Genomic DNA, 14,503 nt, shown 5'->3' with positions numbered 1-14,503 from the left:
GGAAAGCATATGTTGCTGCTAATATTTTATTTTCAATTATTTCATTAGGAGAGTCAAATGCTTAAGATAAAGGACACATGACTAAAAGTTTCATCAGCACTCATGGCAACTTCTGTAAAACACGTGTCCATGGAGTGCCCACAAACCCTCAATATCTTGTTAAGTCTCAACAGTAAACTACTGGCTGGTTAGTTTTTCTAATCAGGGTCAGGGTCTGTTCTATGAAAACTCAACCTCTTAGTCACAGTTCTTCCAAATTTTCCAAAACCATACACTATAGTGTATGTACTTCATATATGGAAAGGAGACGATATACGACTGTGAATATAAATGGTCTATTCCACTTTTAAGTCATGAAGTACCATAGGAAGAGATAGTCACACCCTAACATTGTAAAATAAAACAAGAAGAAAAGCTTCAGGAATTGGACCATAACAGCAATAGTTTGCTGAAAACTATTTAATCAGAAGGCAATAGTACATATTTACATATGCTAAGGAGTGCCATTATTTTGTATGTTTACTGGAAAAGGCAGAAACTTTTTCCGTAGTTAATACAATATTTTTGTTTCTAGGACTTTTGTTCTTGTACTGATTCATTACCACTAAATTGTTTTGACAAAATGCCAAAGAACAAAGGAGAGGTATACATGATTTGAGCAAGACACTGTAAGTAGTTTCAGAAACTAAGGAGACTATTTTTCTGACAATGTATGTAAGATTTATAATGAAATGTTTGGTAAAATTATACAATGATACTGGAGATAATCATGTAAAATATAAAATGGGTAATCATAAATGGGATTTTTTTAATATTTGTAGACATGACATAAATAGGTTCTTTTAAATTACAAATTATTAAGATAAACATCTGGAATGTATCTGCAGCTAGAATGTAAACAATGAGGGCTTAGACTAGTTCATCTCTTGAATCATAAAACTGAGGCTCAGAGAGTTTATTACTTGCCCAAGATAATATGATAGAGTCAAATAGGATCCAGGCAAAGCCAGGATCAGAATTCAGGGCTTCTTGCTCAGTTCCCTTGCTCTTTCCACTCTACCACATTTCTTTGAGACAGAACAGGGACCCCTCTTAGGGCCTCCAAGTATGGAAATAAGGGAAAATTCTGAGTTCCTGCAAGGGAAGTTTCAGACAGCTAGCTAGCCCTGAAAAGTAAATAAACAACTTGATGAGCAAGAAGGTGAGAGTAGCTTAAGGCAATAGCCAAGGAAATTAGAATCACAGGATGTTTGGTTCCCCTACAGGACTAGAGATAACATATGTCCCTGAACTGTTTTTCAGAAACACAGACCTCACCAAACAGGTCTGCCTGCACATAGACCTCCAATAAGGGGGAACTGAGGACTGAACTCTGGCTGCCATTCTATATGGTCTAAATTTTTTCCTGAGGTGCCTGGAGAAAGTCCACTCATGAGTCAGGGCTGACATTCTTTTCTGCTGACCCCAGAATTTTTAAACACACCTTTTCCTTAACCAATTACAAATCAGAATATCTTTCAATCTGTGATGGGTAAGCCCCCACATCAAGATATCCTGCCTTTTTAAGCCAAACCAATGTGTAAACTCCATGTATTGATTTACAATTTTGCCTGTAACATCTGCTTTCCTGAAATGTACCCCTGCCTTTAAAAAACCCTTGACTGCAAACCATAAGAGAAGTCAGGATTTAAGCAAGAACTGCCTGATCCTCCTTGCTTGGCACTCTGCAAAACGATGTCCTCCTTTCTTCTGCTGCAAATCTCAGTGTGGATGTTTGGCCTTATTGTGCCAGGAGAGCGAATTCCAGTTCGGTTCCATAACACCTTCTCTTGGGTATTTTTTGTTTTTGTTTGTTTGCTTGTTTTACATATTATTCTATCAATGCTAGGATTTCTTTTCCAGCATTATGACTCTTGCCACTTCAGTTCATGCTGATTATTTAATCAGTAATTCAACAGGCTTTTAAAAAAATACACTTAGAACATTCCAGGTCTAGCCTAAACTACATTATAGTTTACAAAAGTGTGTTGAGGGTTCCTGAGCAGGTATGCTATGCTGCTTGTGGCAGCGCAGATTTAGTGGCAGTGCAATCTGGGCTGGGCACAAAGATTACTGACTCACCTGTTGTTTCGTCACTGCTTTGAAAAAAATCACCTTATATGATTCTTCTTCAAGTCAGTGATTTTCTTCTCTTCATTATAGTTTCCAGCCACCGCAAACACATAAAAATGGTCGTCAAAAGGCTTCTCTACACCTTAAGTGCAAAGAGCTGTGAGGCACCTACTCAGAAATCCCAGCATAGTGCCAGCCGATTTTACAAGTATTTACAAAGTGTTACCAGAGACTTTTGAGGCCCCACAAAGCTTTACCTTTACTTGCAAAGTCCATTTGAGCTAAACTCCTGAACACTTACCCTCTTCCAGGAGATTGATTGCTTCGTTTAGCTTAGCTTTGGGGGAGGAAAAATTAAAAGCAAGCAAACAATCGAGCCACGATTAAGTCCCTGTCATTTACCTTCTTTTTTCTTTTTGTGCTAATAATTCTTAGTCCACATTCTTCATGAGAATCAGTGGGTAAACTTTTCAAAAAGTAAAGATGCCTTGGCTCTAACCCCTAAATATTCTATTTCTATGGAGATGGGAGTGGGAGGAGGGGTCAGGTTTTTGTAAGTCCCCCAAATAGCTGATGTGTAGCCAAGGTTGAGAACCACTGTACTATGCAAACACAATAGTGACCATGTGGCTGCTGTATGCTGGTGTGTTAGTTGTGACGCAACGTATTTGAGAATAAAATAACCCTGATGCCCAACCTAAAGAAATGACGAAAAATGAATAAATGGAACCAATGAAGGATCTGAATTTGTTTAGAGGCACTAAGTCTGGCATATTCTGATTCACTCAAATGTAGCTTTTAATCCAGTGAAACTTCTTAAAAAATTTTTTTAAATCATGTACTCAATAATTGTTAAGAAATCTTTGGCTTTCATAGAAGGAATTTTAAAAATACTGAAGTGACTAAAAGCTATACAATTTGATAGTGGAAGCTAAGAAGGGTTTTCAAAATTTAAGAATATGAAGATACTCTTTTTATTTTCAAAGACTCCTAAGTGTCATTTACTGTTGTAGGAGAGGAAAAATTTTCCTCTGTCCTCAGGGTTTTCAGCTAGAACTGACATAAGACAGATTAAACAGGAGAAAAGCATACAAATTTTACTTACATGTATATGGGAGCCCCCATAAGGACAAAGAAGACCCAAAGAAGTGGCTAGGCCTAAGCACTTATATTGTAGTTTGAACAAAGGGTGGAAATTGTAGAAAAGTAACTAGGAAGATAAGTTAGTTTAACAACGTTTGTACAGATTTCTCTCAGCTTCAACTCCCCATCTCTGGTGATGAGAATGTTCTTTTGTACTGGTATAGGGAGGGTATCTTTCACATGGGAATTTCATCTGCTTTTGGGAAGAAAAGAGAGTACCCTTCCTGTACCTACTGTCAAGTGCCTCTATTTCAAAATAATTAATATGTCAAGGCAGCATATTTTGGAGTGGCATGTCTGAATTCCTTTACTGTTGTCTCTACTTAGTTTATTAGTTTACCTTTGCCAAAGTCAAAAGTGACTGTGCATTATCATAACCATGCATACAAATGCTTTTGGTTGACTTTGGATGCGCCCAATTTGTTCTCCTAATATATGAGCCACATTCATCTGTTCTTATAAATATGGATTCCTCTAAACCAGACTCCAGTCCCATGTATGCATTTATAGATGCACATATGTTTTTTAAAAATTTGCATTGGAAATTAATAATACTCAATGGTTATGTTGATTTATTTATTTTGAGACAGGGTCTCATTCTGTCTTCCAAGCTGTAGTGCAGTGGTGTGATCTGGCTCACTGCAGCCCTGACCTCTTGGGATCAAGAAATCCTCCCACTTCAGCCACCCAAGTAGCTGGGGCTATGGGTCCACACCACCATGCCTGGCTAATTTTTATGGTTTTTTTTTGTTTGTTTCTTTTTTGCTGTTGTTGTTGTTGTTTTAGAGACAGGGTTTCATAAGTTAGCCAGGCAGTTCTCGAACTCCTGGACTCAAGCTATCCATCTGCCTTGGCCTCCCAAAGTGCTGGGATCACAGACATGAACCACTGTGCCCAGCCTTAATATTGGTTTATAACTCAGTATGAATTCTCCAACTTTATTCTTCCCCCATCCCCAAACATTTGGTCTAAACTGATGGTTCTCAAAATGTTTGACTGCCCAGTAGAATCATCTGAGACACTTTTAAAACTCTCATGCTGTATTAATTCATTCTTGTATCACTATAAAGAATTACCTGAGACTGGGTAATTTATAAAGAAACAAGGTTTAGTTGCCTCATGATTCCACAGGCTGTACAGGAAGGATGGCAGCATCTGCTTCTGGGGAAGCTCAGGGAGCTTTTACTCATGGTGGAAGGCAAAGCAGGAGCAGGCATCTAACATGACAGGAGCAGCACCAAGAGAGAGCGGGAGGGCAGAGGTGCCACACACTTTTAAACAACCAGATCTTGTGAGAACTCGCCATCACGAGAACAGCACCAAAGGGATGGTGTTAACCATTGATGAAAGATCCACCCCCCATGATCCAATCACTTTCCATCAGGTCTCACCTCCAACTTTGAGGATTACAACTGAACATAGGATTTGGGTGGGGACACAGATACAAACCATATCACATGCCCCTGGCTGCATCCCAAAACAACTAAAGAAGAATTTCCAAGGGTGGAACCCAGGTATCTGTATTTTCCTGAGCTTTTAAAATGCAGCCAAGGTTAAGAACCACTGTTCTAAGTGATCACTATAATTTCCCTTTCCATGATTGATTTAGGAATAAGGATGTGACCCAATACTTACCAAGACGCAAGAAGTCTCCTGTAAAGCTGCTGGGAAAGCTTTCTTCACCCCTTTAAAGAAACAAAAGGATATAAGAAAAAGTCTCTCTTCTTCATCTAGCATTGTTGATCTGAATTGGTACCACCAGTTTGTGATCTTGGCATAGGATCATGGTGACTTTGGGTGAAGGTGACTTTGAAGATACTTAAGAAATATAATTTGAGTCCTTGATGATCCTGGAGCCTGACCTACCTCTGAGTCTTCAGTAGAATAGAAATAATAATATCTTATTGTTTAAACTTGTTTGAGCCATATTTTTCTGCTTATTGTCTTTAAAAGCACCCAGACCATACTCACCATGGACAAAGATTTTCTCTTTGACAAAACTCTACTCAGGCTCCCCTGAACTTTTCAAGCAGGCCTTGAAAAGTTGGACTTTTGGACTTCCATATTTGTCCCTGACTGTCCAACTTTAACAAGAATCCTTGGCTTAGTTGAATCCCCCTTCCTCCATATCTGATTATGCTCCATATGTTATTGGGTCTCTCATTCTCCACCATTCCTCAGCTATGTCTGATCATCCCAGCCTGCTTTCAGCAAGAATCCTGTTATGCCAGTTTGGCCAGAATGCCCACTTAGTCCTAATGTTTCCTCTTAGTACTTTTCCATCCATTAACCCCCACCCTGCTCCTTGGCTATAAATTCCCACTTGCCCATGCTGCATGTGGTTTTGAGCCCAGTCAATCTCCCCTACTGCCAAATCCCTTGCAGTGGACCTGTATAGCTATGGAGATAGTTCCCACATACACCTTAAATAAAGGCTGCCTCATCATATAAAGTGTCATTGACTTTTTTTTAGCACCATACATAGGCCACACATTTTGAGTATTAATCAGGAGGTGATGAATCTTTATGCATATTTCCAAACAGCATTACTCCTTACGTTCAGGTGAGTAGGACAAAATCAACTGACCTCTGTAAAGGTGTTACCCAAAACCTTGACTTCATTAGTATTGATTGCTCAAGTCTTTTGAAATTGCAACAGCTACACATAAAATTGGGTATGAATTCATTGGAAGAACATTCACTTACATAAAAATAAATAGAGTTAAATTGTTCCACCCAAAGAATTAAGTCTAAACCTTGCTTACTGCTTCTTGGCTAAAACACAAGGCAAATACCAATGCATATAGCAACTCATAGAAAACATATTCCCCAGTTTTAGAATTTCCTCCACATTCATGAAGGTGATTTCAGTAAAATCTCACAGCATTTATTCATATAGAGTGAACCTAAGCGTTGAAGTGAGACTGCCTAAATTATTCTCTAGTGAAAAATGCTAATCCATGTACAGCACTATTTCAGCTTTCGCCCTTTCCAGCTATAAATCTAGTTAAAGGAAAAGCTTCATAAAAAGTAAATACTTTAGTTCTTCCTGATAATCCCCCTCAGCGTTGCATTCTACTTATCAGGCCAACTTATTCTGAGTTGTTGGCTTATTTCAGTTCTCTAAAAGAAGAACGCAAGAAATTCAAATTCAAACCGGATGGTCCATATCACATCAGGGGATTGGGACAGTTGATTTACTCATACAATCTCTTTAAACATCTACCAGGAGAGGTTCTAAGGCAGAATTTATTGCCTCCTCCTGCCATCGTCGGACCTACAAAAAACAAAGCAAAATCCTTCTAGGAAATCTGAAACTCCAGTCACTGATTTCCTGGCAGATGTCATTTACAAAGCACGATGTAGTCCTGTGATAGTCACAGCAGGAATCTGCCTCTCTATGGGGTTTCCATCTGTTTGCCATCAGAAAGAACCTCTTTGGGAAGCCATGGTAAATGCAGAGAACCCATTCCTCCCCATGGGTCCCAGAGTCTTGTATTAGCTTTTCAGTCTTTTCAGGATCAGCTGCTGTTAGAATTAAATATGCTTACATTTCTACAGAATGAGAAGTATATAGAGTTATACTGCTGTAACTTTCATTTTTATCCATGTTTGGCTTATCATAGGCTACTTGGTAAAAATCTTTCATATGATTCTGAAACTCTTATGCAAATGTCACCAAAATGAAACTTTAGCCACTGCAATTCTTTCCTTTGGGAGAAGACTTTTCTATGTAACTTTATGTAATGCATTTCTTATTATAAAATGGCTTACATTTGAAGCAAATATTTCTGAGCTCTTTAGGTCCAAAGTGACTTAAAAGTGTAGTATTTTATGTTGAAAGGCTATTTGTTCACTTCTTTTTTAAATTTAAATTTTAATCTTACAGATGGGGGGTCTCACTATGTTGCTCAGGCTGGTCTTGAACTCCTGGCCTCAAGTGAGGCTCCCATCTCGACCTAAGTGCTGAAATTACAGGCATGTGCCACCATGCCCAGCCTATTTATTCACTTCTTATTAAGAGCTAACACAGATGATATAACTGGTTAGAGCAAAGAAAACATATTACAGTGGCAAGACGTTTCAAAACTGATCTTTTGTGGGTCAGCTTCAATGCAGATAATTCACTGTAAATAAGTGGGGGTTCACAGCAGTATCGAGTTATAACTAACGGAATTGGGTGTATTGATCCAGAAATAAATGCATAATGGTCGCTTTTATTACTGAGGAAACAGAGCTTGAATTCCACAGGAATGTTTAATAAAGGAAACGATTTCATGAAGATCAGCCTTTTTCTCATCTCCATTCTTCCCTGCAGGTATTGCAGCCTTCACAGTGCCCGAACAAAAACAGACTCTATTCTGTTCCTCAAGGAATAATTTATTAAACATGTTTTTGTACATTGGCCTTTCTGTGTTTATGTGCTATTTCCTCAGAGAAGATTGACTATGAGGATGAAATAGAAATAACATCACTTTTCAATATTCTTCGAGCCCCAATTCCTAGAAAATGACAGATACAAAGGTATTTTTATTCATCCTGTAAAATGACAGTTTGTTTCAATATGGTTTCCCTGAGTTCAGTATCAAATGAGGCACAGTCTCCACTGGGCAGTAGAGAAAGAAGTTTTCCTTACCACACTGGGGAAAGCAAATATGAATACTAAACCAAATGACTGTCAGAGGATGGAGAGGAGATGAAGAAAGGCCTTAAGAAATTTGATAAGGCATAAGGGAAAGACCAGGTGAAGAAAGGCAATCAACAACTTGCCTTTCAAAGAATGATGACATTGTGATTACTGTATTTACATGACTTAAACATGAGGCGCTACCTCAGTGTTTTGTAAAGCATGTTACACGCATGTGATAATTAACGGAGATGAACTTGGCACACAGATGAACATTTTTCAAGGGTCGTGTATTTATTTTATCACGTGTATGGTGTACATACCCATTCACACACATATGCATACATTTGTAAAGCATGGTACATGCATATGATAATTGACAGAGATGAATTTGGCACGCAGATGAACATTTTTCAAGAGCCATGTGTTTATTTTATCATGTGTATGGTATATGTACCCATTCACACACACATGCATGCACGTATATCCCTAACGCATCAAAGCTGAAATTTCATGGATTCTATTGCTTAGGATGAAGCTGAAACGTAAAAAAAAATGGTTTTATTGAAGAAAAAGTATTAAATAATAATACACACAGTACTAGGCTGTGGCAAGAAGCATGTTGGTGATACTTGAATGACTGGAATTTAAGAAACCTTGGTAAAGGCCAATGAAACACAAAGTTTCATGTGAGAGTGTGGGGAGAACCCTACTCTCCACTGATCAAAAGGGTGATTTTTATTTACTATTGATTCAGTATTTTCAGAAAGCTAGCTTCACATTTTTAGTCAGATATTTTCACCACCTATGGTGAAAATATCCTCAGGAGAATGTTGCCTAACAAATTTATGGGAAAACAATTTTAAACTTTCTAGAACTCTGTTTTCTTGTCTGAAGAGTTGAAACTTGATGTTTGTTTGTTTGTTTGTTTGTTTTTCCACATTTCCTTACCTTTCTAATCTGTTCTGATTTTGGGATCCCCCCCCACCACCATTTCGGACCACAAATTCTACCAGTAGAGGGAGCCGTGTTCTACTTGGAAAATCCTCTAAGCTCAAGGATCTTTGCCGGAAACAGCATCACCCCTCCAACTTGTTTACTGAACACTGCCTCCCTTTACTCTGGGTTAGTCATTTTACGGTATCGGCACCAGCCTGGGGATCCTTCTGACAGCGGATATATTGTCACAGTGCAGTCTGAGATCCAGCCTTCAGCTTTTCTAAGAATACAGTTAGCTTCTGCACGAAACATCTTGTTAAAATCGTGAGTGTTCTGATCATTACCACATTTTTCATTATGTGTGTGGTAATCCTGGGCTGACTAGGCTGGGATCCAATTGCGTTAATTTTGAGTTGGATTTGAAGTTTTAGAGTTGGAAAGATTTTTAAGAGCATCTGTTCCAAATTCCTCATTCCACAAACAAAGGATATGACACCGAAAGAACTTATGTCCCACAGAAAGTTACTAGTGTGGAAATAAGATTAGTCGGCTTTTGTGGAAAAGTCCTTCACAGCCCGCTTTAGTCCTGACTGCACCGGGGGCTGTGCAACTTTGGGCAGGTCATTTAATCACTGAGACTCTGTTTTATCTTCTATAAAATACGTACCCGCTAAAATCACTTCAGTTCTATTCTGTTGGGCTCACTGCCTCTAAATGCTAAGTCATTTAAAGGCGGATGGAGTCATAAGGTTGTAGAATTATGAGTGATTTGTCTTTTATTGAAAAAAAGTTTCTAACTATTGCATAATCTTTATCTTCTATTTGCAGGCAATTCTAAGGCCTCTTTTTGGCTTTATTGTTCCTTCCTGTTCTCTAAAATTGTAAATGATTTTTACCTTTACGAGTATAGAAGGGATTAAATTTGACTACACCAGAACAAAAATGTGTAACTCCAGCATGAATGCAACAATCAAAACGTTAGTCCAGGACCATAAGAGAATGTGGAAAAGAGAAAACAGTTGAAGTATTAAGGTTGGAGCATTGTGAATGATTTGTCTTTTTAAAAAAAGGTTTATAATTGCAAAATAAACATAATTCAAGAGGATGAAAAAGTCCACGTAAAAAGCAACACAGAGGTGAAGGAGCCAGCCAGCCAGAGATTTTAGGGGGTGGAGTCAAAGCAATCAGCAGCTCCGCCAGTACCAGCACTCCCCGCCAGACCCCGCTCCTGGCGTGTGCCTCAGCTTTGCAATAAAGCTTCCTCTTTTTCAGGATATTGAATTGGGGTTCAGGGAAAGCCAGACATCATGTAATCAGTTTGAAATTACAGCGTATATCTAATAAAAGCACACAAAACTTACCAAAATTTTTTTTTGCCAGAATCTCTTAAACAGCAATGTGTTTGCTAAGAAAAGGGGAGATGGAAAAGAAATCATGTGTAAGAGAAATCTTTTCACAAGAACCTACACAACTTCAGACCCGGCACACATAATGGCAGATAGCTTAAAACCGGAACCTCCTTCACCTTAGAAGGAGACAGAGAATCAGAGTTTGCACCTCAGAGTGAGGAGAGCCCTGTTCAGCCTGGATCCCAGGAAGGTCCACCTCTCTGTCTGTTAGCATGGCTGCTCTGCGGAGAGGACAAAGGTCTTTCCTGCTAAGTCAAATCAGTGCATCAGAGTGTTTTGGTGATATATGCTACACGTTTGGACTGATTCTATCGGAGACACAGGGCCCCCTTCATGGATGTGGGGCCTGTGCAGTCAAACAAGGTTCCAAACATAGGAGGATCCCCTTTGTGTTTGGTTTAATCTCTGCTGTCACTGTTTTGAAATTCTTGATAATTTATGAACAAGAGACCTCATTTTCCACTGGACTTTGAAAACTATGTGGCTGGTCTTGGTTGGAAGTTTTTGCGAGGCTGTTCACATTGTTACATAGATTTCTTCCATTACTCTGCTCTGTGGTTAACCCTTTCAATGTGCTTAGCCTGTTGGCCTGCTGTGGGCAACATGTGGCTTGCTGTGAGTTGGGTCTGTGAGTTCCCATGTGTTCTAGACTGCAGAGTGTGGGCCTCTTCGAAGCGGATTTGTCCTTTCTACCCTTATAAACTCCAGGTCAGCGCCTGTGTCTTGCACAGACAATTTAGCAGGTTCCTCCTCTCTTCCCCAAATGACCAGAGCTTCATGTTGTTTTCACCACAGGTGCTCTAAGTACATACCACCCTTTTAGAATCCGCATTAAAGGTAGTCAAGTTCTTCTGAAAACTTTGCCTGGGCAAAGATTAGTGTAAATCTGTGCTACTTTGAGCATGCCGCATTTACCTTCATAGGCCTTGTATGTGGCAAATGACAGAGACCTCTGGTGTTGCACTCATCTTGCTCAAACATCTGCTGACTTTTAACATTTGGTTTTCCGCAGGTCAGAGTCTCCCTTAAGATTTGAAAGTGGCTCCTTTGAATGACCAAAATGCAATTTAACTACAGCTCTGTAGCATTTCTACAGCCAAAACCCCATGAGCTGCAGCAAGAACTCGCTACCTCCCTACTGTATCCTGGTACACAAAAGGCCCAGAGGAGGATCAGATGGCCCGTGGGTAATATAGCTCCTTTAATATTCCAGCAATCACTTTCTTCTCCCCTGCTTCCCTCCCAGAGCAGAGCAGGAAAGAAACCAAACATTGTCCTACGCAAAAATGGGGCCTAATGCCCCAAGGGGGAAAGGAGGAGAGAGAGAGAAAGGTGCCTTGCAAATTTGGGAAATACTTACGATAGCAATTTAAAAGGTATCATCCCTGGGCCTGGCACAGTGGCTTATGCCTGTTATCCCAGCACTTTGAGACGCCAAGTCAGGCAGATCACTTGAGGCCGGAAGTTCAAGACCAGCCTGGTCAAAATGGTGAAAACCTGTCACTACTAAAAATACAAAAATTAGCTAAGAGTAGTGATGGGCACCTGTAATCCCAGCTACCCAGGAGGCTGAGGAGAATCGCTTAAACCTGGGAGGCAGAGGTTGCTGTGAGCTGAGATCGTGACGCTGCACTCTAGCCTGGGCGACACAGCAACACTCCATCTCTAAATAAATAAATAACTGTATCATCCCTGAAAATGAATGTGCCCATTGGATGAGACTGGCAGACACAGCGTAAGAGGTGAAGAGATGAGCACACCTATAGCTCACCCTGGTAGAAATATTGAAAAATCTGACCAGTAGACTTCAGACCCACCTTTTTCCATGCAACAAGAAGTGCCCCCCACCCCCCGACCACCCTGCATCTTATTGTTTTGTGAGGTTTCAAGAGCAACAGCCATCATTCACCATTTAGTTGAAGTCCAAGATGTCTTCTGCAGACCAAATAACTACGGGTGTTTGGGAGCGGAGTTTTCCTGAATCAAGTGGGTGTGTACCTGAAGGCTGATGGGCTAGTTGTGACCTAGGTTGAGAACAGGAATCCACAGAGAGTGTTCTTCCTGTGATCAGGCTTTTATCTTTAAAGTGCATCCCCTTTGAGGTTCAGGGCAAAGTCCTAATTAGCAGGGTCTCGACTTTTCCTCTGCTATGTAGTTCTTTCCAAACCACAGGGCCTTGGATGGATTGAAGGGGCAGAGTGTCAATCTTTGGTCCAGGGAAGGGGTATCACCTTATCAAGTGGACCTGGACTCAGAGAGGTCAAGTCAGAAAGTAGAATAAGTCTGTCTCCTTTCTCAGTCAGTGAGAGTTAGCTGCCCTCTGAACAAAGAAAGGGCTGAGATTGAACATTCAGGTAACTGAAAGAAGCTGGCCTCCTACTGTGGCCTAGCAGGGGCACTGTACTTCTTATGTTCATCTTCAAAAGGAATTCTGTGGAAGGGGCATTCTGTATCAAATTGCTACCCAATTTCTAAACCACCAAGGACCCAGATGGCCTGAATGTTTCCCTTAGAATGGCTGAACTTCAGACAGGCTTCTTCCTGACTTGAGGCTCTGACCTCTCTTTTCTTAGGGCAATGTTTTTTTCGAGACAGGGTCTTGCTGGACTCAAGTGATCCTCCTACTTCAGTAGCTGGGACCACAAGAGCGCACCAGCATGCCTGGATCATTTTAAAAAAATTTTTTTGAGATGGAGTCTCACTATGTTGCCCAGGTCTTATTTTCTTTAGGAAACTTAATTGTAAATTTGTTCTCTGCCCCTTTGAGATATATGTAAATCTTTCAAAACATCCCTTGCTAGTTTTACTACCCACATATGTGTTTCTCAAGGATCTGGAATCAATGTTCTTGAAATATAATCATCAAAGAAGATAGCTTTGAGAATCATAACATATCCTGTGGAATGATAGGAGCCTAACTTCAGTGGGTGCCTTGCTCCAAGTTGTAAAACTACCAACTGTCATAAAGATATGAGAAGTTTGCTTTCCTTTGGGCAAAGTTAATTAGCAAACACAGATAGCCCAGTGATTCCCTCTCACTCCGGTGCTCAAAGACTCTACAACCCTTTTTTTCAGTGGAGTTGAATTCAGACTGAGTTCTGGCCTCTCTCCCCTATTGTAATCACCTTAAATAAAGTCTTTCTTGCCTGTTTAAATTTTTGGGGTGCAACTTTTGCTTTAACATCAACAATGTAAGTAAACTCAACTAAATGTGCTGTGTCCCTACAAACCCTGGTTGCTTTGCAGCAGGAAAAGATCCATGATTAAATTGCATGAGGTGCATGAGGCAAAATGCCTCTTGGTTTGTGACACAGGAAGGAGGGATGTCACCATCGTAACTGAAACATTGTGAGGGAGCAGCCAGAGGCTGGCTGGAGCTGAGCTGGGATAGAACACCTACTTACCTCACCCCAGGCATGACTCTAAGCACCTTGCAAATAATTCCCCATTTAATTCCTCCAACAACCTTATGAAACAGATTTTTTTTTTTTTTTTTTTTTTAATGAATCTTGCTCTGTCCCTAGGCTGGAGTGCAGTGGTGAGATCTCGGCTCACTGCAACCTCCACCTCTCAGGTTCAAGCGATTCTCCTGCCTCAGTCTCCCGAGCAGCTGGGACTACAGGCATATGCCACCAGGCCCAGCTAATTTTTGTTATTTTTAGTAGATACGGCGTTTCACCATGTTGACCAGGATGGTCTCGATCTCTTGAACTTGTGATTCACCGACCTCAGCCTCTCAAAGTGCTGGGATTACAGGCATGCGCCACTGTGCCCAGCTGATTTTATAGCCCCATGTTTTCAGATGAGGTACACCTCTGACACACAGACATTTGGTGAGCATAGAGCACTGGCACTTTGGTTCCAGGATTTGTGTTTTAACCACTAGCTTATACTTCTATATTCTGCAGCTAGAACCAAGGAGCACAAATCCCAAGGCGTGGTAGCAGACCCCTAAGACCTGATCAGGTAACCAGGAACACATCAGAGAAGTCTCTGTCTCTACCAGAGAGCAGTTTTCTATCTCAGGACTAAAGCAGCCCACAACAGGGCCACCACAGCATCCACCATTGATATCCCCTGTCTCACAGGATAGGACAATTCTGCATCTTACCAATTCCTAAGGTCAGAGGGGTTTTCTCCATAAAAGCCTATGTAGGTTCTTTCTATAAATCTGCTTTTACGCAACCACATGCCTGGTAGTTCTAGGAAGAAAAAGCCTGTTTTTCTGCTAGGGTGCCAAAAGGTGGCAGTGTCTAAGAACAACTGAATCGTA

The 14,503-nt window shown here is 40.5% G+C and overlaps 1 protein-coding gene and 1 long non-coding RNA gene across 2 annotated transcripts in view; one reads left to right on the top strand and one right to left on the bottom strand.

Annotated features, from left to right (window-relative positions):
- Positions 1 to 14,503, bottom strand: part of LOC100397397 (RNA-binding protein 45-like) — a 164,314-nt gene that overhangs the window by 36,588 nt on the left and 113,223 nt on the right. The gene's annotated exons all lie outside the window — the stretch shown is intronic.
- Positions 9,011 to 13,385, top strand: LOC144576626 (uncharacterized). Its single transcript, XR_013518852.1, has 2 exons — positions 9,011 to 9,145; positions 9,650 to 13,385. It is a non-coding gene; the product is annotated as an uncharacterized LOC144576626 (long non-coding RNA).

The sequence above is a fragment of the Callithrix jacchus genome, chromosome 6, assembly GCF_049354715.1.
Source record: "Callithrix jacchus isolate 240 chromosome 6, calJac240_pri, whole genome shotgun sequence".
In the NCBI taxonomy this organism is placed as follows: Eukaryota; Metazoa; Chordata; class Mammalia; order Primates; family Cebidae; genus Callithrix; species Callithrix jacchus.
Note: the sequence above shows the minus strand (reverse complement) of the source record. Positions and strands in the feature narration are given on the sequence as shown.